The sequence below is a fragment of the Pseudorasbora parva genome, chromosome 25 (genome assembly GCF_024679245.1).
Source record: "Pseudorasbora parva isolate DD20220531a chromosome 25, ASM2467924v1, whole genome shotgun sequence".
NCBI classification, from domain to species: Eukaryota; Metazoa; Chordata; class Actinopteri; order Cypriniformes; family Gobionidae; genus Pseudorasbora; species Pseudorasbora parva.
The window spans coordinates 20,631,422-20,655,513 of NC_090196.1; the positions used below are offsets into that span (position 1 = coordinate 20,631,422).

At 36.2% G+C, this 24,092-nt stretch overlaps 1 pseudogene; it reads left to right on the forward strand.

Moving 5' to 3' along the window:
* The first annotated feature begins 511 nt into the window (after positions 1 to 511).
* LOC137064771 (cyclic nucleotide-gated channel beta-1-like) overlaps positions 512 to 24,092 on the forward strand; it is a 29,690-nt pseudogene continuing 6,109 nt past the window's right edge.

The window sequence follows — 24,092 nt, forward strand, 5'->3', positions numbered from 1 at the left end:
TGCATTTAGTTTTTTTTAAACCATTTTAGGAAATTCGTATGTCAGTGCAAGTTGCTTTTAGTTAAGACTCAGTATTTTAAATAACAATTAGATATTATGTAATATACTACATAACCAAAACTATAGGTTATGTTATCAAACATTTTTTGTATTTTTAGTTAATTTTTTCCAAGCTGACTAGTGAGGATAGCAGTTTAGCATTATGGTAGCTAATTAGCCTGTTAGCTTAACAGTTACCCTTTTCAAATGTTCAATTATAAATGTTTATATGTATATTATATTTTTATATTATGCATTTTTGTTCAATAGTACATTAAAATAGCTACCAAAGCAACCCCTTAATTGAACTTCTTAGAAAACCTCTAACTAATTAGTCTGCTAGATTAGCCTGTACCCTTCGCAAATGTTAAATTATAAAAAAAATTATAAGTATTATACAACTTTGTTTGATCAGGTATTACAATGGGCTTCCCTCAAGGGTTGTAACTTGTAGGTTGACTTAATGGTTGGATTGAATTGTTAAGGATGACATATTTAGTCATGAAAAGATGCTTGTTAGAGCCAGATGGTGTAGTTACAACATCTACCAGCAGGGGCTAACTGGATCAGTGTTTGAGGCTGCAGCAATTTTGGTTCTTTTTTCTGGATGTCAAATGAGGCAAATGCATAAATGCCACAGACATTTTGTGTTTTCCTCTATCTATGGGTATCTTAATCTTTCTCATAATTTACTTTAAAGACCACAATTAGTTATAACAACCAGACCAAACAAGCTACACCCTTCATTTCTTATTTTAATTTCCGAAACAAACTCACGGGACCCCTTGCTTCACTCTATTCACCAGCATCCTGTTATAGGATTATATCTCTCTTTAACTCTCTTCTACATTTCCTCCAATCACATTTGAGGACATGATGGTGACACTGGCCCGGTGGTGCTGATAAGAGATATGCTTTAGACTTACCTGAGATCAGTTTATGGTTTACTTGAAAAGCACTGTGGTTTGTGTTTGCAAGGCAAGCCCGCCCTTGATCAGTTGCCTTGGCCCTTTACTGGTTCAGTGCTTATCCTGTCTTGATCTCATTATTGGATCTGCTGCTGTTTAGCTGCTCAGACCTTGCATAGTCATGGCATTGACTTGCGAAAGCAACAAGTTAGATGCGCTCACGCTCAAAAGTCAAAGAATCACAGTAAACTGTGTTACTTGTGTTGCACTTGATGGACCAAGAATACATAGTTCAGGTGCAGGACATTGAGATGCATCTTTAGCTAACAAAATTAGCATGTAGCATGACATAGCTGTTTGGATGCTACATTCTGCTAATTTCTTTCGCTGTCAGCTCTGATTAGTTAATTACATGAAACACAAATCTTACCAGTTGGGTGTGAGAATGTGTTTTCTGTATGGTGCATACTTTTATCTGTAGCTTAGCTACAGGGTTAATCTCAGAGAGAGGAACTGATGACGCAGGCCCTGCTTCAATGTGTTTAAATGCCATCTAAAACTGTTAGCCCTCATACTGAAACTGAGATAATTAATTATTTTATACAAAGCTAAATCATGTAGTTTACTTGGATCCACAATGACACACATATTTTTAACTATGCTAATAATAAACATAGGGTTTAATGTTTTTCCATTTTTGAACTGGGGCAAGTGGGGCAAAGTGTAATCACATGAAAGCCAGTCAGAACACCCTATCAAGCACTTAGAACATCTAAATATCAAGTAAAAAAAAAAAAGAAGTGAACATTTTCATGCACAGTCAAACCTGTGCAAAACAAAATAATTTTAGATTGTCATTTCAAAGGGAAAGATTGTGGTTTGCACAATTACATGATAATTTTTTTTTTTTTTAATTTAAGAGTTGACAACAACATTTCTTAACTGACACTGTACAACTTAAGCATTGTCTTCACATTGAGTGTAACTTTAACTGTAACGGGGTTAACAGCTCCCATTGTTTTTAAGTATAATCTTATGTGGGGTAGCACTGTCCTTCAAGATTTAATCTTGTTTGCCCAGTCCTACCTCAATCCTAATCCTCACAGACTGCTGAATTCCGCTCTGGATGGTGTCAATCCCTACGGAATGCCCAACCACTGCTGAGCATTCAGGTAAGAAATTTGATATTTTATATGCCTGTTTTATGTAGCATTATGCTGATGTTGCTCTAGAAGGGAGTAGTGCTTAAAATATGCAATAAGGTTACATCTCCAGGGCTAAAAAAAACAACAACAACATACAAATTCAAGCTCAAAATGGCAAAATACTATGCTTTTAATTGTCTTAAACACACAAATTACTGGTAGAGTAATTATTTTTAAAAAGCCATTGCTGTCTCAGAAAACCATCAAAGATAGAATTAAGTTTTTGGCAGAATTTGGGAAGTTGTGTGTGGAGTGATGAATCACACTGAAACAAGAGTTGCATGGTAATCCCCCAGAGCAGTTTCTTCAAAATTCTGAAATATAATAATGAATGTATCTAGTATGGAGGAAGAGGTGTCACTGTATGGGGAGCATTTTTAGCTTCTAGTATTGGGGAGCTACTTCACTGTGAACAGGAGAATATTGCTTGCTTCCTAAAATGCTTTATCTAAAGAGGAATGATGGGATGTTATTTTCAAGACAATACTCCTGCCCAAACTGCAAAGACAGTCAGGAAGTGTCTTGAGAACATGTGCATCAGGCTCATGTTTTGGCAATCATAGACCAGATTTTAAGTATAGAATATTTTTTCTCACATTTAGCTCAAACGAACTGGGAGACAGTTTTCAACTCTGTTTGAAGCCATTTAACACTGATTGGGACAACACTGACTCTTCTTTCTGTAAAAAGCAGCTGTCTGCAAGTAGGAAAAGACTATGCTATTAGCAACTCTTGCTAATTTCCTGACCAGTGATTTGTGATTAAAATGGTTAAGAGCTTTAAAAGACCACTAAATATGTGTTGGTTTTGCAAAGGTATGTACTTAGCACAATAGTAACTAACAACTGAACTAACAAAAACAATAATTTTTCAATATTTATGAATTTTGCTTAATGTTAATTTCTCTAGACTACCGTTCCAATGGTTTGGGTCTGCAAGACTTTTCAATGTTTTTTTTTTTATTATTATTTATTTCTTTTTTATTATTATTATTATTTTTTTATTTGTTCTTATTTTATACTCACAAAGACTGCATTTATTTGATGAAAGATACAGTAAACCGTAATATTGTGTTTTACTACATTTATTTTATACAGTAATATTTTTACAATTTAAAATGTAATTTACTCCTGATGTCAAAGCTGAATTTTCAGCAGTATTAGTCTTCAGTTTCACATGATCCTTCAGAAATCATTCATTATAAATAAACATTATACATGCCTTTTACTGTTACTTTTGATCAATTTAATGCATTCTTGGTCAATAAAAGTATTAATTTCTACTAATTACTGCTTGACAGTTATATATATATATAAATACATTCATTGCATTAGCAAAGTTAACATGTCTTTTATTTGTCTTATATTGTAAAGTCTTGCAAACTTAATGTACATTCAAATAATATGTAAAACCACATCCTGTTACAAATATATAACAAATCTAGAAGAAAGGAAATGCATGAATCTAGGACTTGGAATTGTATTTACAGTATTTTTGACATTATTTTAGACACTAACACATAGTTAGCATCTTGGTAGGCTAAACGTGATTGGAGTGTTCATTTGTGCTAAATATTTATTTCAGTAAATAAGAGACGGATCGAGTCCATTTAGACAGAGTGAAGGAAAATGAAGTAACTTTGCTGGACTTCCTGGTCCCCCCTTGCAGTGCAACAGCTGACTGCTAACCGTTTTAATGGCTGCCATAATGTGTTTGAACAACATTGTGTCCAAATCTGTCTGCGAATTTTAGAGCAACTCTGTTGTGGGAATTTGTCTGTAGACACATAAAAAAACTTCTTCCAGTGCTCATAAACAAGCTTATTAAACCTTTTGCTAAGGGATGTAGCAAAGATGACATCATTCTATTTCTGAAACTGTGGTGGGGTTTCCCCCTAAAACTTCAAACTTCATTGGGTTTTCCCAGAGAGGAAATCATTGTCCTAGAAACGACTCTTTGAATATTATCGACTGAAGCAAGCATTAGCTCTCAGGGGAGGGTCCAGGGTTTTAGGTTAAGCTTGATGGGGATGAAACATAATTAACTGTAACTTGTTTCAGGTTAAGATGATCTATACTTATACTCCATGTAGATTCAAAGAATTGGAGGTTATGCTATTATTCCATAATCTATTCAATCATTACAGACTCTGTATGTGTGTTTAAGAGATATTTATTGATTTAATAGAGTTTTATTCCCTTGTCTCAGGATGTTTAACTGGGTGGTAAAGGTCGTGCCACATCCTCCGAACACACAGGATGATATGAGGGATGAGGCGATCACGGCGGTAAACCCAAGCCCATTAACCTGCACTCACAATACACAACCACATATATTTGTTTGCAGTTTGAGATCCCTGGTGGGTAGCGCACATGTTCTGACATATTGAGCCATGGTGCTCATGTAGTTAATGCAGGTTCAAATCTGGCTCGCAACATTTTATGATCCCCTTCCCTCTTCTTTACCCTATTATTTCCTGTCTTCCATTTCTTTTTAAAACTGTACAATTAATATGAATGTTTATTCTAACTTCACCAACCCCTTCAATGTAAAAAAACATGAAATTCATATATTAAGTCTCTGATTCTCTTATATCTCCCTTGGTTTTTCTCTGAAGAATGGGAAAACATCAAATCAAGGTACATTTACAGCACCCTTGCTGTTTTAATCAATCAAAGCATAGTATGCTACTCACTTTCTATCTTCTTCTCATGCAGATAAGTTCAATTCATGCCAAACAGGCAGGGAGGAAGACCAATCTTCTCAAACCTCCCAGGGCAGGTGAGTCTTGACTGATTTTATCCATAAAGTACATAATAGACATTTTTTAAATGTTTGAACCTGACACATTTTAAATAATTATGTTTGTTTGCTGATTTCAGTGTTCAGAATGGTGTGCTGAACTGGCTTTCCAATGGTTTTGTGAGTGCGCTGCCACAACCTGGAGGAAGTCCTCTTCTTACGAGAGCCAACACTGATGCTAAAGTATTGATTTCATTTAAAAAAAATTGATATTTGATACCATTTAATACCGTTTAAACACCAACTCTTCTTTGAACCATCTTCCAGTCACTGCAGGAGGAAGGTTCTGCTGACAGGTAAGACAATGAACAATATTCTTATCAGCAACATCAGTTCGGTGAAGAATCATTGTGCATGCAGTTTCCTTAAGGTGAGCTCTGTCTGTCCGCCAGATCTAGAGTTATTGGCTGGATCTCGCAAGGAATTGGAAAGGTGGTCCCACAGCCTGATGAGAAATACATACAGGAAGAGACTCGAGAAGAAGTCACAGAGGTGCAAGACTTTGTTTTGATCAGACTATTAGAAATAACGGAATCAGATAAATATCAGCTTAACCTTAATATAATGCAGTAATTCAAATCTTAGATGCAGTTGAAAGTGTTAAAAAGTCTTTATATTTATTAAATATTAAATTATTTAAGAATATAATATTACAAAATACATGTTTTATTAATATTATTAATTTGTAAACAATAACTATTCAATATAGAGCTAGAAAAGGAAAGTTAATCAAGGCAAACTTTTTTTTTTTGGCTTGTCTGAAACTATATATTATTATCATATTTAATTCATTAGAATTATAAATAGTTACTTTATATGATACATTTTAATAATTTTCTGCTCTTTCCTTTGCCTATTTGTTGTTTTCTTTTTCTTTCTATTTACTTCAGATTTATTATGTAGAGACATAATTAAAAGCTACAAAAGTTAGTTTTGTTGAGAATATATTAAAAATGTAAATAGAAAATCATAATGCAATTGTTGTTGTTGATGTTATCAACAAATTATTAATTTGTAAAAAAAAACTATATAATATATCTGGAATGGAAATATTGGTCACTTGTCTGAAGCTATACATTTTATTAGATATATAATTATTAATTAGAGTTATGAATAGTAACTTTATCATACATGTAAAAAAAAAAAAAAATCTTGCTAATCAATATTATTTATGTTCTGCTGTTTTCCTTATTTTCTGTTTTGATTTTCCCCCCTAATTTACGTCAGGTTCATGATGCCAAGGACCTCCCAGGTGTGTATCAGTCAGTTTGCATTATAGACAACAGCAAAAGCATAAGTTAAAGGAACTGTATGTAAGAAATGTATTTCAATTAATCATAAAATGGCCCTGAAATGTCACTAGACATTAAGAAATCATGTTAATTTCAAATACTTATATCACTGACAACAGTAGTCCGGCCAGGATATTGTCATTTAAAAGTTGTTGTTGCAGCCCTCAACTGATGTTGATGTTGACATGTTGTGTTTTGGCCTTAAGCGCCACCTTCCACCCATCGACCAATCATGAAGTCAGTAGTATTTCGGCATCCGGGTTGCCAGATCTGCTCTAGTTACCACAGCTGCAGCTACAAACATTCCTGCTGGATCCTGCAGCCTATCTGGCAACCTCGAGTCATGGGGAGGGGGAGAGGGGATACACCATTCTACTAATTTGAAAGTGATTGCAGTACCAGTTTTGACCACAATCTTACATATACTTCCTTTAAATCAGGGGTGTCCAATCCTGCTCCTGGAGGGCCACTGTCCTGCAGAGTTTAGCTCCAACCCCAATGAAACACAGCTGAACCAGCTTATCAGGGTCTTTCTAGGCATACTAGAAAATTTCCAACACGTGTGTTGAGGCAAGTTGGAGCTAAACTCCAGGACCGAGTTTGGACAGCCCTGCTTTAAATGAATACGCTCTATGGTTGATTTAATATTAGTGAGTTAATGCTTGTGTATCTCTTACACCAGATGAAGAGCCTTTGCCACATATACCAGTAGTAGAGCTGGTGTCAGAGGACGAGATGTCTGAGTTGGAAAACCCTGCTCAGTTCCCTCCAAAGTGAGTGTTATTCTGTGAAGCACACAGGGGTTATTATCATCATTATTATTTTCAAAATCATATGTAGGGAATCTCACAGAGACTTAAAGGTCCACTGAAATCAAAGTCAAGTTTTTTAGCTTCTAGTAAGACTGTGTTAGCCTTAAAGTTATGAATGAGCTGGTATGTTCCAAAACTATGACAAAATTTGCATTTAGGAGATATAAGCATTAAAAATTTACAGTCTCCCACTTCCGTTAAAACGAATCTCAGATTTTGGTGACATCATCGCAGACTTCACTTTCTCGTCAAATCTTCTGTCCAATCAAAATGCTCTCTAGAATCTAAAGCCCGCCCCCTACACTGCCGAAGCTAAGGCTAAAATCGGTCATCGAGTTGTTAACACACATTTACTAATTTCTACATGGTGAAAGGTACATAACACACTGCTATATATGTGATAGGAAACCATTCAGTGTAAATATGCTTTCATTTGAGGCGAATAAAGTCTGTTTTCACGTTAGTTTCACACACCGCAGCAGCGCACACACCCCAACGGCTTAGGTCTAAATCATATGCGTGAGTCGGCACAGACAACAAACATATCGACCCATTTGAATTCTGTACAGAATGCTGCATTTCAAAGCGATATGGAGGAGATTATGATAATAAACAGTGTTAGAGGAAACTGGCTTTACCAAACAGAGAAGGTCCGCTCTTGCGCTCTAGTCAAACTGTATATTAACGAAACGCTATTGGCTGTTTCAAAAAAGGGGAGGAGCTGCTAACAGCTGAAGCCGTTTCAGGGGAAATTAGTCAACACGTTGAATAATGCGGCGTGTTTCAAGGCACTTCAGTGGGCCTTTAAAGTTGGAATGAAACGGAAGTTCAATTTTCTTTTCTTCCCTATTGTGATGTATGGGTATATGTAAGTAAAACAGCTTCTATAACAAGAAAAAATGTGGGCGGGACTTGATTTTGTCTTTTGTCAGTTGATTTGATGGTTGTGGTTTGTTATTGGTCGATCTCGTGAGTGACAGGTTGCTCCGCCCTCGCATCTTAAGATAAGAAATGACGCTCCAAGGAGAGGGGAAGTTGTTTTGATTAAAGATAACGAGGGCAGATTAATTAAAAAAAATAAAAAATAGTAATGATCTGCATGTAACGTAGTTTGTATGTTCAGGGAAGAAGGAGGCAGTAAACGGCGAACATTTAAAAGACTTTAATCAAACAAAAGTAAAAAGTAAAAAAAGTAAAAACACATACACTATTGATAAGAGTATTGGGACAGCCCTCCTAATCATTAAACTCAGGTGTTCCAATCACTTCCATTGCCACAGGTGTAAAAAAAAAAAAAAAAAGCACCTAGGGTTGCAGACTGCTTCTACAAACGTTTGTGATAGAATGGGTCGCTCTCAGGAGCTCAGTGAATTCAAGTGTGGTACCGTGATAGGTTGTCACCTGTGCAATAGGTCCATTCATGAAATTTCTTCACTACTTAATATTCCACGGTCAATTGTTAGTGGTATTATAACAAAGTGGAAGCAATTGGGAACAACAGCAACTCGTAAAATTACAGAGTGGAGTCAGCGCATCCCGAGGCGCACAATGCACAGAAGTCGCCAACTTTCTGCAGAGTCAATAGCTACAGACCTTCGGATTATCTCAAGAACAGTGCATAGAGAGTGTTATGGAATGAGTTTCCATGGCCGAGCAGCTGCAGCCAAGCCTTACATCACACATGAAAAGTATTTGCTGCAGTGGTGTAAAGCACGCCACCACTGGACTCTAGAACAGTGGAGACATGTTCTCTGGAATGATTGGGGGGATTATAGTATGGGGGGGGTTATTTTTTTAGGGGTTAGGCTTGGCCCCTTAGTTCCAGTAAAAAAGGAACTCTTAATGCTTTAGCATACCAATACATTTTGGACAATTTCATGCTCCCAACTTTGTGGGGAACAGTTTAGGGATGGCCTATTCCTATTCCAACATGACTGTGCACCAGTGCACAGAGTTTTGTGTGGAGGAACTTAACTGGCCTGACCTCAACCCGATAGAACACCTTTGGGATGAGGCCTTCTCGTCCAACCTCACAATGCGCTTCTAGGAGAATGGTCAAAAATTCCACACACAAAAAAACCCCACTCCTAAACCTTGTGGAAAGCCCTCCCAGAAGAGTTAAAGCTATTATAGCTGCAAAGGGTGGGCCAACTCCATATGAAACCCTACAGATTAAGAATGGGATGTCATTAAAGTTCATGTGCATGTAAAGGCAGGCGTCCCAAAACTTTTGGCAATATAGTGTATAATTTACAGTATAATAAACTGCAGTCATCCATAAAAAACAAGATTTGTCCATTTTGATTTCACAGTGACTCTAAGCCACTGGCAAATGTTTTTTTTAAGAAACATTGTTTCTAATTTCAATGTGTGAACAGTGTAATGAGCTGGATAAAGAGTGGCTTCCAGAATGCTATACCGCAACATGTGACCAGACCCCCAAATTCCAATTCTTCAACACCGAGGTCATCACAATGCTCAAACAAAGGTATTGTTCAAACCGTATGATATGGATAAGGCTGGAAACTGTAACTGTTTAGCTTCAAGTTTCTATAAAAACCAAAAACATTATTTCTTAAATCAACAGTATATTCACCTCCTCCAGAGTCAGTAACCAGCTTGACGGAGATTGATTCAAAAACTCCCAGGTGAGTTGTCAAATTTGAATCATTCTGTTGCAACTGCTTACAGGGCATATTGGCTTTGAACTCTTGATGTGTTTTCTTGTTTTCAGTATGGTGGGCTGGATTGTTCATGGCCTGGGACTTTCAATGCCACAGCCGGTGCTTAAAAACAAAGAAGTATGTTTGGTAAGTTAGGCGCAATGCTTTGACATTATTACCTTGGGTTTAATAGTTCTTTCTCCAGACTGACTCCTTTTCTTTTCACCAGGAGGACGGGAGGATTGTGCAAAATGGTGAGTAAGACATTCCTCCTTCAACACTGTTTATGCTGTTTTTCATAACAAACTCAGATTGTTTCCTGGAAACTCTAGTGTGGTTTCAGTAGAATATGAAAACATAAAGATCATTGCATGCATAACAACATGACCCACTCTGTGAGACATCAGAATACAAGACTTTAGGGTGAGCGATTCTGTTGCAGTGTAGGACAAACTCATAATTCAGTCCATCTTCTCCTTCTGTTACAGGGGGGAGGACACTGAGAACCCCTTAGACAAAAGGAGAGAGCGCAACAGCATTACACAAAGTCACAGACAAATGGACAGTGGAGACAGATGCATTTGAATAGTGGATTTGTAACTCTTTTGAATAAGCAGGCAGCTATGAAAATTTACTGAATGTAATGCTTGACTTTCTATGTACTGTATAACTAACCAAGATTGATGTTTTAAAAAAAAAAAATAGAATCTGAATATTGTATGAATAGCTGGCATCTCTCAGATGGGTGTTTGATGTTGCTGCAGTGATCTTTCTGAATTGACGTTTAGATTGACTGTACATGTCTTAACATTTGTGACCCTCATGAGATGTAATTATTATTCATTCTACTGCATATTTCCTTAGTTGACCAATATATGTTTAAAAAAAAATGGAACAGATAGCGTTATTTAACAAAAATAGTGATGTCAAACGTATGATCATAATTGATTAATCAAAGTCTGTGTTTACCTAATATGTGTGTGTACTGTGTATAATTATTATGTATATACACACACACACACACACACACACACACACACACACACACACACACACACACACACACACACACACACACATATATATATATATATATGCAAATATTTATTTTGAATTTGTATTTATATATACTGTACATAATAATTATACACAGTACACACACATTTATTATGTAAACATACTTTTATTTTGGATGTGATTAATCATGAGTAATTGATTTGACAGCTCTGAAAAATATCAAATTGTATTGCCTTGACTTTATGGCTGCTTTTAAGTCTTCTACTAAAGTTTGGGGTTGGTAAGATTTTTTATGTTTTTGAAAGAAGTCACTTATGCTCACCAACATTGCATTTATTTGATGAAAATGCAGTAAAAAAAGTAATATTGTGACGTATTATTATAATTTAAAATAACTGTTTATTCATTTTTGTGATGGAAAATGCATTTTTGAAAGCCATTCAGTCTTTAGTCACATGATCCTTCAGAAATCATTCTAATATGCTGATTTGCTGCTCAAGAAACATTTCTTATTATATCAATGTTGAACATTATAATATTATACACATATCTTTTATGTCACTTTTGATCAATTTAATGCATCCTTGCTGAATTAAAGTATTATTATGATTCTTTTTTTTTTTTTTTTAAATCTTACTGACCCTAAACTTTTGAACAGAATGGCACATTTTATGTTTTGATTTATTTTAATTTAATCCTTTTGTATGTATATTAATATTTAATATACTTAATGTTAATAATTATTCATATTGTATTAATACATTGCATTAATAAAGGGAAATGCATGATTGCACTCATGTGTAAAAGTTTCAGTCTCTATTGGCTAAAATAAAATATAAAATTGAATTGTTTGGAAAACATGCAAATAACTTTGCTCTCAACAAAATTAATTAACCATAAGTAGTGTAATAAATAATAAATAAAATATTTGAGGAATATTTTTAACTCATTTCATAGTAAGCCATTACTTAATCTTATAAATGTTTCCTAGAAATTTTCTATAAGCATTCAAAAGCCAATCTATCATATATGTTAAAAGTAAAGGAAATGCAAACCGGGCTTAAATTATTGATTTGTGTGACATGATTCCCGTAGAATCATGTGATGACATTTTAAAAGCAGGTTTTAAAAGGTTTGAGGTTTTAAAAACAGTCCTCAAGCATGGTTGTCTCCTCAGCAGGACGTGCTCAATCAGTTCCTGCAGAACTCATTCTTGAGGAGGTTGATTCTGAAGATGAGGCTCAAGCAAAGGAAACATGTCCAGCAGCCAACACGCCTCCATATTCACAACCGCAGTCCCAACCTTGGTCACCGGAGCAATCTCTTGCACAGAGTGTCACCTCACAAGCACACGTAGAGCTGGAAGACGCAGAGACCCAAACTGCACGATGGACACCCATGATCGAGAACATCAGGCGAGAGGCGGAGGACACCGCCATATTAATCATGGAGGAACGGTAATAACTTTTACGCTTAAAGGAAGCACAGTGGCAGCATGGTGATGGAATAATTGGAGTAACTTTAGAAACAAGCTTAATTGTGTTGCTATTCTCTGGTGTAGGTTGATACAGGAGCGTATAGCAATGGCCCGCATGGCAGAAGAAGTGGCACGGCAGACAGCAGAGATGGCTGTCAGAGAGTTAACACAGACCCGGCTCGGCATTCAGACCATTGTAGAAGAGCCAGAAGATGTTGATCAAGAGTAATTCATGCAAACTCTTATATACTCATATACTCGTATATATATATATATCAAAATGCCCACTGGATACATTTGCTATATATATATATATATATATATATATATAGCAAATGTATCCAGTGGGCACTTTGTTATATTATTATAATTAATTAGTTTAAATTAATTTATTAATTTAACTATTTATTATCATTTAAAAAGTGGCATTTATCTGAAAGAAAACATTTCACAAAAAGAAGCTTGTTACACACACAAAAAAAAAAAAGATTAATAGTAAAATTCCATAATTGAATCGAATAATCCTCACAAATTGAATTTAATAATTTATTAAGAATTATTCGATTCAATTGATTTGATGGAATTTTACTGTTCAATGAAATTGTAAATCTTAAAAAGGCTTAATTATTGAGTGTGTTTCAATATATAAAATACATATTAAAAATTTGTGCTGTCGAATCGATCAATAGCGATATTCACATAAAGGACACATACACATGTGTGCATATACACTGTAAAAAATTTGTGGTGGTTTTTGTTGGTTTAACTTAAAAAAGTAAGTAACCTGGTTGCCTTAAAATTTTGAGTTTATAGAAATTAAAAATTTGAGTTGATACAATGAAGGAAATTAGTTTAATAAATAGAAACTCAAAATATTTTTGTATCTGAACCACATCAAATATGTGATAAATCATGATTGTGATAAATCAATTTGGCATGTTTCACTGCATCATCAGAAATAACACACACATAATTACCCAATATGCTTACAAAATCTTTTAATAATATTTTAATAAAGGTTGTCGAATCTCAAAAAATGTTCATTGTATTAACTCAAAATTTAAATTTCATTGAACTCAAAATTTTAAGGCAACCAGGTAACTTTTTTCTAAATAATTTTTTTACAGTGTAGGCTCTATCTATCTATCTATCTATCTATCTATCTATCTATCTATCTATCTATCTATCTATCTATCTATCTATCTATCTATCTATCTATCTATCTATCTATCTATCTATCTATCTATCTATCTATCTATCTATCTATCTATCTATCTATCTATCTATCTATCTATATACAGTCTTGTTCAAAATAATAGCAGTACAATGTGACTAACCAGAATAATCAAGGTTTTTCGTATATTTTTTATTGCTACGTGGCAAACAAGTTACCAGTAGGTTCAGTAGATTCTCAGAAAACAAACAAGACCCAGCATTCATGATATGCACGCTCTTAAGGCTGTGCAATTGGGCAATTAGTTGAATTAGTTGAAAGGGGTGTGTTCAAAAAAATAGCAGTGTGGCATTCAATCACTGAGGTCATCAATTTTGTGAAGAAACAGGTGTGAATCAGGTGGCCCCTATTTAAGGATGAAGCCAACACTTGTTGAACATGCATTTGAAAGCTGAGGAAAATGGGTCGTTCAAGACATTGTTCAGAAGAACAGCGTACTTTGATTAAAAAGTTGATTAGAGAGGGGAAAACCTATAAAGAGGTGCAAAAAATGATAGGCTGTTCAGCTAAAATGATCTCCAATGCCTTAAAATGGAGAGCAAAACCAGAGAGACATGGAAGAAAACGGAAGACAACCATCAAAATGGATAGAAGAATAACCAGAATGGCAAAGGCTCAGCCAATGATCACCTCCAGGATGATCAAAGACAGTCTGGAGTTACCTGTAAGTACTGTGACAGTTAGAAGACGTCTGTGTGAAGCTAATCTATTTTCAAGAATCTCCCGCAAAGTCCCTCTGTTAAAAAAAAAGGCATGTGCAGAAGAGGTTACAATTTGCCAAAGAACACATCAACTGGCCTAAAGAGAAATGGAGGAACATTTTGTGGACTGATGAGAGTAAAATTGTTCTTTTTGGGTCCAAGGGCCACAGGCAGTTTGTGAGACGACCCCCAAACTCTGAATTCAAGCCACAGTACACAGTGAAGACAGTGAAGCATGGAGGTGCAAGCATCATGATATGGGCATGTTTCTCCTACTATGGTGTTGGGCCTATTTATCGCATACCAGGGATCATGGATCAGTTTGCATATGTTAAAATACTTGAAGAGGTCATGTTGCCCTATGCTGAAGAGGACATGCCCTTGAAACGGTTGTTTCAACAAGACAATGACCCAAAACACACTAGTAAACGGGCAAAGTCTTGGTTCCAAAACAACAAAATTAATGTTATGGAGTGGCCAGCCCAATCTCCAGACTTAATCCAATTGAGAACTTGTGGGGTGATATCAAAAATGCTGTTTCTGAAGCAAAACCAAGAAATGTGAATGAATTGTGGAATGTTGTTAAAGAATCATGGAGTGGAATAACAGCTGAGAGGTGCCACAAGTTGGTTGACTCCATGCCACACAGATGTCAAGCAGTTTTAAAAAACTGTGGTCATACAACTAAATATTAGTTTAGTGATTCACAGGATTGCTATATCCCAGAAAAAAAAAATGTTTGTACAAAATAGTTTTGAGTTTGTACAGTCAAAGGTAGACACTGCTATTTTTTTGAACACACCCCTTTCAACTAATTGCCCAATTGCACAGCCTTAAGAGCGTGCATATCATGAATGCTGGGTCTTGTTTGTTTTCTGACAATCTACTGAACCTACTGGTAACTTGTTTGCCACGTAGCAATAAAAAATATACTAAAAACCTTGATTATTCTGGTTAGTCACATTGTACTGCTATTATTTTGAACAATACTGTATCTATCTATCTATCTCTATCTCTCTCTCTCTCTCTCTCTCTCTCTCTCTCTCTCTCTCTCTATATATATATATATATATATATATATATATATATATATATATATATATATATATATATATATATACACGCACACACACACATTATATATTGACCAGTTTTTTTGTCAGATGCAATTAATCGTGATTAATTTAATCGATTTTACATAGTGAGACTTTTTGTGTCAGGGACACGTCCCAGCTATTCAGACAAGTAGTCCATTAGTATGGTTTTTCAGTGATTTGATTGTTAAAATTGTACCTTTTGTCGCCCTATTATTATAGCATTGTTATTATTATTATTATGCCCCATTTTTGTAGCATCCTTCATATAATAATTCAAATGTTTCTGTCTCAGACTCCAAGTGCTACAGGAGGACAGTGATACAGAAGTTATACGGAGTCAAATCACAGAGTAAGACATTTGAAAATATTATAATAAACATCATGGTGAACAAGCTGAGATGTCACTTTCAGCTGGGAAGACTGAAAAAATATGACTTTTTAATCACATTTTGTTGTCATGCTTTCGTTGTAGTTTGATGAAATGCTTTTCACATTGGTCTGTGTTTGCATTACAGAATTTAACTTTAAGTAGATTTGTGTTTTATATCAATATGGTCACACTTAATTACAATACACATAGGAAATGGGTGTATTGTAATTATGTGTGGCGCATTGCATCCCATGCGCGCGGTGGCCCCTCTTCGGTTGTTATAGTTACTGATCCCGCCCCTGATGCTTGTTTTCTGTCTCATCGCAGTGAAGGATGGCGCAGGTTCTTTACTCCCAGAATAAACATTTTTGTCGTTCTAATTAATCGCGTCAACATATATAATTTGTATCGCGTTCATTTATAAACAAACGCCACACAAATGGATGGATATGAACACTGCATCACCTGATGCGCTCAGAGACCGCGTCTGATTTCTAGGTAAGTTAATTAATATAAAACGACGATGGCGCGTGAAGCTCTCTTATAGCTTTCGGTTGTAATAATTTTTGGGAATGTTTAAAATTAATTAGGCTACCATAGCATTTAAAGGAGATTTCTTGGAACGAAACAGGCACATTTCGCTTCGTGGTGTGTTCCATCATGCGAAAAGTGTGCTTCTGTGAGTGTATTTATAGCGGACACAGATGTGTTAGTTGCTTACCGAAGTGATTAGCCTGTTGTTTATATAACAGCTAATATTCGCGTCATACTGTGTGTATCCACAGGTGTCAAGCTCCTTCAGTTAGGGAGTTTGTTCCAGAAGGACAAGAGGCAGAAGCTGTACACACTGCGGTCACAGTTGAAACCCCTGTTGAGGAGTTTAAGTCCTCGTCACCTCTACAGGAGGAACCAGAGGCTGAATCTGAACCTGAGCCTGAGCAGGTACAGGAGGAGGAGGAGACCAGGGACTCCAGTGAAGCCGAAGAAGAACCTGACCCGATCACTCAGCAACCTCAGTCCATTACCAGCTCCTCTGTTTCACGAACTGAATCACCGGTAATGTATTTGTACTGTCCATCTATCTATCATCAAGTCTTCCGGCTTTATATCAGCAGACATCATTTTAAATGTATTGTTTTACCTGTGACTTTTCACAGGTATTATTATCCATTGTATACAACAGTACATAAAACTCCCTCTGAAGTTACACTGAATAAAGTACACTTATAAGCACCGTACTGCATTGATCATATTTCTTCTTTGTAGTAGTGTTTTTTTCTTCTCTGTGTTACAGTGTTTGAAATAAATGTCTCATAATTCTGTAATTTTGCTGTATGTAGGTGGAGAGTACAGCTACTGAAGTGGAAAGTAGTGGTGAGTGTTTATCTCAGTCATTCGGAATAGATCACACAAACACGTCGATGGTTAAAAGCCACAGAATGGCATCCCAGCTGACATATATTACCTTCAGATTTTTATTACTCAGATGGAACAAATTACAAACGATGGCTCCAAAATGTGGGTACTTTTTAGACATTTAAAGGATAAGTTCACCCCAAAATTAAAATTCTGTCATTAATTATTTGCCCTCATGTCAGAACCCACAAGACATTTAATCTTTTTTGGAAGACAAATAAAGATCTTATTATTGAAATCCAAGAGCTTTCTGTCCCTCCATTTACAACATACACAACTACCACTTTCAAGCCCAAAAAAGGTAGTAAAGACATCATTAAAGTAATCCATGTGACTCCAGTGGTTTAACCTCAAGTTTATGAAATGGCCCGAGTGCTTTCTTTGTGCAAAAAAACATAATTTATCACTTTCTCCAATGCACAATTACACAACAACATCTGTTCTCGTATCAACACAACATGCATGCGCTTGGTGCTCTCTTGAACGCATATTGGATATTCATATTTTTTAAATAAAGTTGCTACTTCTGTTTTTTTGCTTAAACAAAGCACCGACATCGCTTCATAAAATCGAGGTTAAACCATTGCAGTTACATGGATTACTTTTATGATAGCTTTACCTTTCTGGTGCTTGAAATTGGTAGTTGCATAGGCTATTATTGAAGGGACAGAAAGCTCTCGATCTTTAAGATGAACAAAAGTATTGTGGGTTTGGAGCGACACAAGGGTAATTAATGACTAATAATTAATAATTAGTGATTAATAATCATTTTTGGGTGATCTAAGCCTTTAAGTCAAACATATTAATATTACTGCATTGTAGTTTTTATTCATTTTATGAATTTGACAACCAGAAAGTGTAATATATGCTTTCCAGCAAAAGTGTTTATTAATTAATTGCTGTCTCGGAATTTCCTGTAAAGGAATAGATTAAAATGTACATTTATACATGTAATTATATAAATATTAGATTCATAATTTTCAGTTTTGGGTCCAGTGACAAGAAATCTGACCTAATATCTGACTTGGCAAGCCGAGGAATTAAAAAAAAAAAAATTGTCATATTATTTTATTTTATTTATTTTTGTGAATTCATTATGATTGAAACGTGTGCTTGTGCTATTTTTAAAATTTTAAATAATAATTTGCTTGTACTATTTTATTTTCTAATGCAATTCTTATTTGGGGCCAATATAATTGCCATTTACGGACTTTATTCTCAGAATATTCTTTATGATTTAGCATCAAAAATTGTAACCAAATCATGCAATATACAATAAAATTGACCATGTGCTGCTCTCCCCACAGTCCCTTCCAGATGTGATGCGCTGAAGACCTGTTTCATGCGTGTACCATATGTACCACAGGCCCTCAACGGCTTCAACCAATTCCTGATAGACATTGACGTCACTCTGCCCAAAGTGCCTTCCATGCCCAATTTGCCCCCTGCTCTGTCTCAGATCACTCAACAGCTGCCGTCGATCCCTCCTCAACTGGCACAGTTACCTCAACAAATTGCTCAGCTACCCCAGCAAATTTCCCAGCGGTTCTCCAAAATAACACCAGCTCCTCAGTTTAGTGCTCCTCAGTTTCTCAGGTTTCCCGCGCAGTTATCCAGCCTCCCACAACAGCTGTCCAACATTCCGCAACAAATAGCCAACCTCCCGCAAAAGTGGTCCAACTTTCCACAAAGGCTGCCCAGCATTCCACGGTTTTCCATACTTCCGCGACAGGTCTCCAGCATTCCACAAAAAATATCCAGCATTCCACAAAAAATATCCAGCATTCCACAAAAAATATCCAGCATTCCACAGTGTGCCCAGCAGTGCTACACTAACATTCAGAGCCGTCTTAACAAACTTAAGCCGGAACAGGATGCCCAAGGAGCAACCGCAGAAGAGTAAGGATCTGGAGTTGGACCGCCTTGTCCGCCAGTCCCCGCTTAATCTTCCCCGAACCCCTTCACCCTCTTCCCCATGCTCCATCCTAGACCTGCCCAATGTACCCACATACCCCCGTCTGCCACCCATCACCCCTTCCAGGCAGTTGTCAGGCGTCTCCAACCCTGCCTTCCACATTGAGGACGACCCCACCTCTGCTAGACCCTCAGGTGATCCACATTGTCGCCTTTTTCTGTTAGATGAGTATGTGCTATGCTTTGCTGTACAATGCCTTGCTACTATGCCAAGTGTGACTTAGAGAACATTAGATTGTGAGTGCCTGTGGTGACCAAAGTGGCCTCTTTATGTACAAATCATTGACCTCAAGCTCTAAGGCCCCTATTACCTTGAGGTAAGTCTTAAAGAGTATGCTACTGAAAGTGTTGAGGTTTCTTTTATGTTGCTTTAACAAGTATTGTCTAATCTTCAGTGAGCTCCAGACTGAGTGTGCACCCGGCCGTGAATGTGGAAGATGTTGATTCTGACCGCGGGAGATCTCACCCCATACCCCCTATAATAAACCCACAGGATCCCAACCTCAAAACCCTTACTGTGCCTGGGGCCCGCAAAGCCAATCGGACCAGGTAAAAATGCCTTGTTTCATTACTCACAATGAATGTAGAAAAGGTGTGGTTGCATTCAAAATTGCCAATGAACCAAAGGTTACGTGGAAGTCACTTTGAAATCAAGCAGCGTTCTGTCGACCAACTTGAATTCGTTGTGAAATCTGTGGGGAAATCTTGTGCAAAATTCAAGATCTTGTGGATTCTTATTGAAAGGACTGGATTTGCATGTAAAATTAGCTGAACAATGTTAAATGTGACTACACCTAAAGAGTACATATTTTTTTGCACTGCACTTGACCTGGGCTAAAACCCAAAGTATACTTCAGTTTTCGCATGAGCGGTATCATGCATGCATTCAGCGGAACATCCTTACAACGTATACTTCAGTTGATGTAAAAATATGCATTTCATGTTTTGTTTCTTTTCTGTTCTGTTTTCTGTTCACACACTCACTCACACACATACACTCACTTATTTAACTGGATGCAAACAGTGTGTGCAGAGACAGAAAACCACAGACAATTTGGACCAAGATGTAAGAATCTTTATTCTAATCTAAAGTCTATTTCAGGACTCATCAAAATCTACCCCATATTCTCCACTTCATTCTGTACATTTGTGTGCGTATCATTAATTGAGTTTGTGAAGACTTTACTCATCATTACCTTACTTAACATATCAAAATGCTACTTGTTTAAAGCATTTATTGTAACTTGTTGCTCTAGTGGTCCATCATAACTTGCTCTTGACTTCCTCTTACAGCAAAAGACTTTACTCACAAGACGACGAGGAAGAGGAGGAGTTGGAAACCTCAGTCCGGGCCTGGCCAAGCCAGAGTAGCATCTCAAGTGCAGATGATGGGTAACAAAAACTTATAAAATGTGAAATTAACAAAAATGCATGAAAATTAAATATTGATATAATATATTGCTGGAATTTGGCTAAAACACATTAAGGATATAGAATGGTTGCAAATCATGCATGTTCTATAATGTGCTTTGGGAAACCTAGCAACAATATGTAAAAATATGATTGCTTTGGTGGATTTTTTTGTTGTTGTTGCAGTAATTATCTGATTATTTTAATGCAGTAATTATCTTCTCTCTTAAGGCTTAATCAACGGCCATCCTCTTCTGCCAGCCAGACTAGTACCGTAGTAAACGAGAGGTTACAGGAGCTGGTCAAGCTGTTCAAAGAGAGAACAGAGCGGGTCAAAGAGAAACTGATTGATCCAGATAATTCAGATGATGAGACTCCACCTGCCTGTGAGTTAAGCCCAAAATAACACACCAATAGCATTTATTTTAAAGAACAGAAGAATCAGAAGTATAGATATACTAATGATTACAGTTTTGATTATATACTAGGGCTAATGATTACGGTTTTGATTATATACTAGGGCTAATACTAGGGCTAATGATTATGGTTTTGATTATATACTAGGGCTAATGATTACAGTTTTGATTATATACTAGGGCTAATACTAGGGCTAATGATTACGGTTTTGATTATATACTAGGGCTAATGATTACGGTTTTGATTATATACTAGGGCTAATGATTACGGTTTTGATTATATACTAGGGCTAATGATTACAGTTTTGATTATATACTAGGGCTAATGATTACGGTTTTGATTATATACTAGGGCTAATACTAGGGCTAATGATTATGGTTTTGATTATATACTAGGGCTAATGATTACAGTTTTGATTATATACTAGGGCTAATGATTACGGTTTTGATTATATACCAGGGCTAATGATTACGGTTTTGATTATATACTAGGGCTAATGATTACGGTTTTGATTATATACCAGGGCTAATGATTACGGTTTTGATTATACACCAGGGCTAATGATTACGGTTTTGATTATATACCAGGGCTAATGATTACGGTTTTGATTATATACCAGGGCTAATGATTACGGTTTTGATTATATACCAGGGCTAATGATTACGGTTTTGATTATACACCAGGGCTAATGATTACGGTTTTGATTATATACTAGGGCTAATGATTACGGTTTTGATTATATACTAGGGCTAATGATTACGGTTTTGATTATACACCAGGGCTAATGATTACGGTTTTGATTATATACCAGAGCTAATGATTAAGGTTTTGATTATACACCAGGGCTAATGATTACGGTTTTGATTATATACTAGGGCTAATGATTACGGTTTTGATTATATACTAGGGCTAATGATTACGGTTTTGATTATATACCAGGGCTAATGATTACGGTTTTGATTTATATACTAGGGCTAATGATTACGGTTTTGATTATATACCAGGGCTAATGATTACGGTTTTGATTATATACCAGGGCTAATGATTACGGTTTTGATTATATACTAGGGCTAATGATTACGGTTTTGATTATATACCAGGGCTAATGATTACGGTTTTGATTATATACTAGGGCTAATGATTACGGTTTTGATTATATACTAGGGCTAATGATTACGGTTTTGATTATATACTAGGGCTAATGATTACGGTTTTGATTATATACCAGGGCTAATGATTACGGTTTTGATTATATACTAGGGCTAATGATTACGGTTTTGATTATATACCAGGGCTAATGATTACGGTTTTGATTATATACTAGGGCTAATGATTACGGTTTTGATTATATACTAGGGCTAATGATTACGGTTTTGATTATATACTAGGGCTAATGATTACGGTTTTGATTATATACTAGGGCTAATGATTACGGTTTTGATTATATACTAGGGCTAATGATTACGGTTTTGATTATATACTAGGGCTAATACTAGGGCTAATGATTACGGTTTTGATTATATACCAGGGCTAATGATTACGGTTTTGATTATATACTAGGGCTATTGATTACGATTTCTGCTTCTTTCAATTAAATGAGCATAATCATCTGTGATATTGGCCCATTGTTTTTTTAAATTTTTTACAGCCTTTTTTCATTTGACATTTTTATGTTTTGAAAGTATGGTAATGTAAATTATAAATGTTATGAATTCATATTTATAATAAATGCAGAGTTCTGTTTGTTTGTGCTTATGTGAAAGTGCAATAATTCTGATTACAGAAATTTTCCAAATGAGAGCTAAAAATTGTGATTACAAATTTTGAGCAAAATAATCGTGATTATTGGTTTTGCCAAAAGTATTGGGACGCCCCTCTAAATCATTGAATTCAGGTGTTCCAATCACTTCCATGGCCACAGATGTATAAAAAAAAATCAAGCACCTAGGCATGCAGACGCTTCTACAAACATTTGTGAAAGAATGGGTCACTCTCAGGAGCTCAGAGAATTCAAGCGTAGTAACTAAAATCACAGAGCGGGGTCAGCGCATGCTGAGGCGTACAATGCGCAGACGTCGCCAACTTTCTGCAGAGTCAATAGCTACAGGCCTCCAAACTTTGTGTGGCCTTCAGATCATCTCAAGAAAAGTGTGTAAAGAGCTTCATGGAATAGGTTTCCATGCCCCAGCCCCACACTCTTGAATGGAACTCTTAATGCTTCAGCATACCAAGACATTTTGGACAATTACATGCTCCCAACTTTGAAGGAACAGTTTGGGGCCCCTTTCCTGTTCCAATATGACTGCACACCAGTGCACAAAGCAAGGTCTGTAAAGACATGGATGAGTAAATTTGGTGTGGAGGAACTTAACTGGCCTGCCCACAGTCCTGACCTCAACAAATGTGATTCTAGAAGAATGGTCAAAAATTCTAATAAACACGCTCCTAAACCTTGTGGAAAGCCTTCCCAGAAGAGTTAAAGCTATTATAGCTGCAAAGGGTGGGCCAAGTCTATATTAAACCCTACAGATTAAGAATGGGATGTCATTAAAGTCTATGTACATGTAAAGGCAGATGTCTCAAAACTTTTGGCAATATGGAGTACAGTTCTTAATCAAGACTTTAAATTTGAACGCTTGTCGTCAAAAGTTAGTTAATAAACTTAGTTAATGTGGAGATTAAATATGACTGGATGCTATAGCATCATTTGTTTGCAGATGCCACTTAATTTGATTTTTAATGTATTACATTAAATTAAATTAATACATTTTAAGTGACTTCAGTGTCCAAATACTTTTGAGGCACACTGTACCAAATAATATGGTCTTTTATGAACAGCCCCGGCTAAGCAAGCTCCAGCTCCTCCTCCTGAACCTCCAGCAGAGCAGAAAACAGAGCAGGAGGTGCCTGAGGCCCTTTCTGAGAAAGAAGAGGAGAAAACAAAGCTCCTGTGCTATAAAGTGAAACCTCAGTCCAGGATTGGTCGGTTTCTGCAGTACCGTTTTCCAACCAGCATTGACCCCTTCACTAGTGAGCAATCCTCTCTTCATTGTAATCCTGTGGACTCATCTAGACTTGCCTACAGCTGTCTAAATTTTAGCTGACTTGACATTCCATACGTGCACATAAATCCGGTCAGTTAACTGATTTTCCTTCATTCTTTGTTCTGCTCTCACATCCTTTCCTAAGATTCACATTCCTCTCTCTTTTTAAAACTTTAATATTATTTGGCAACTAGGCATCAAGTTTTAAAATGTG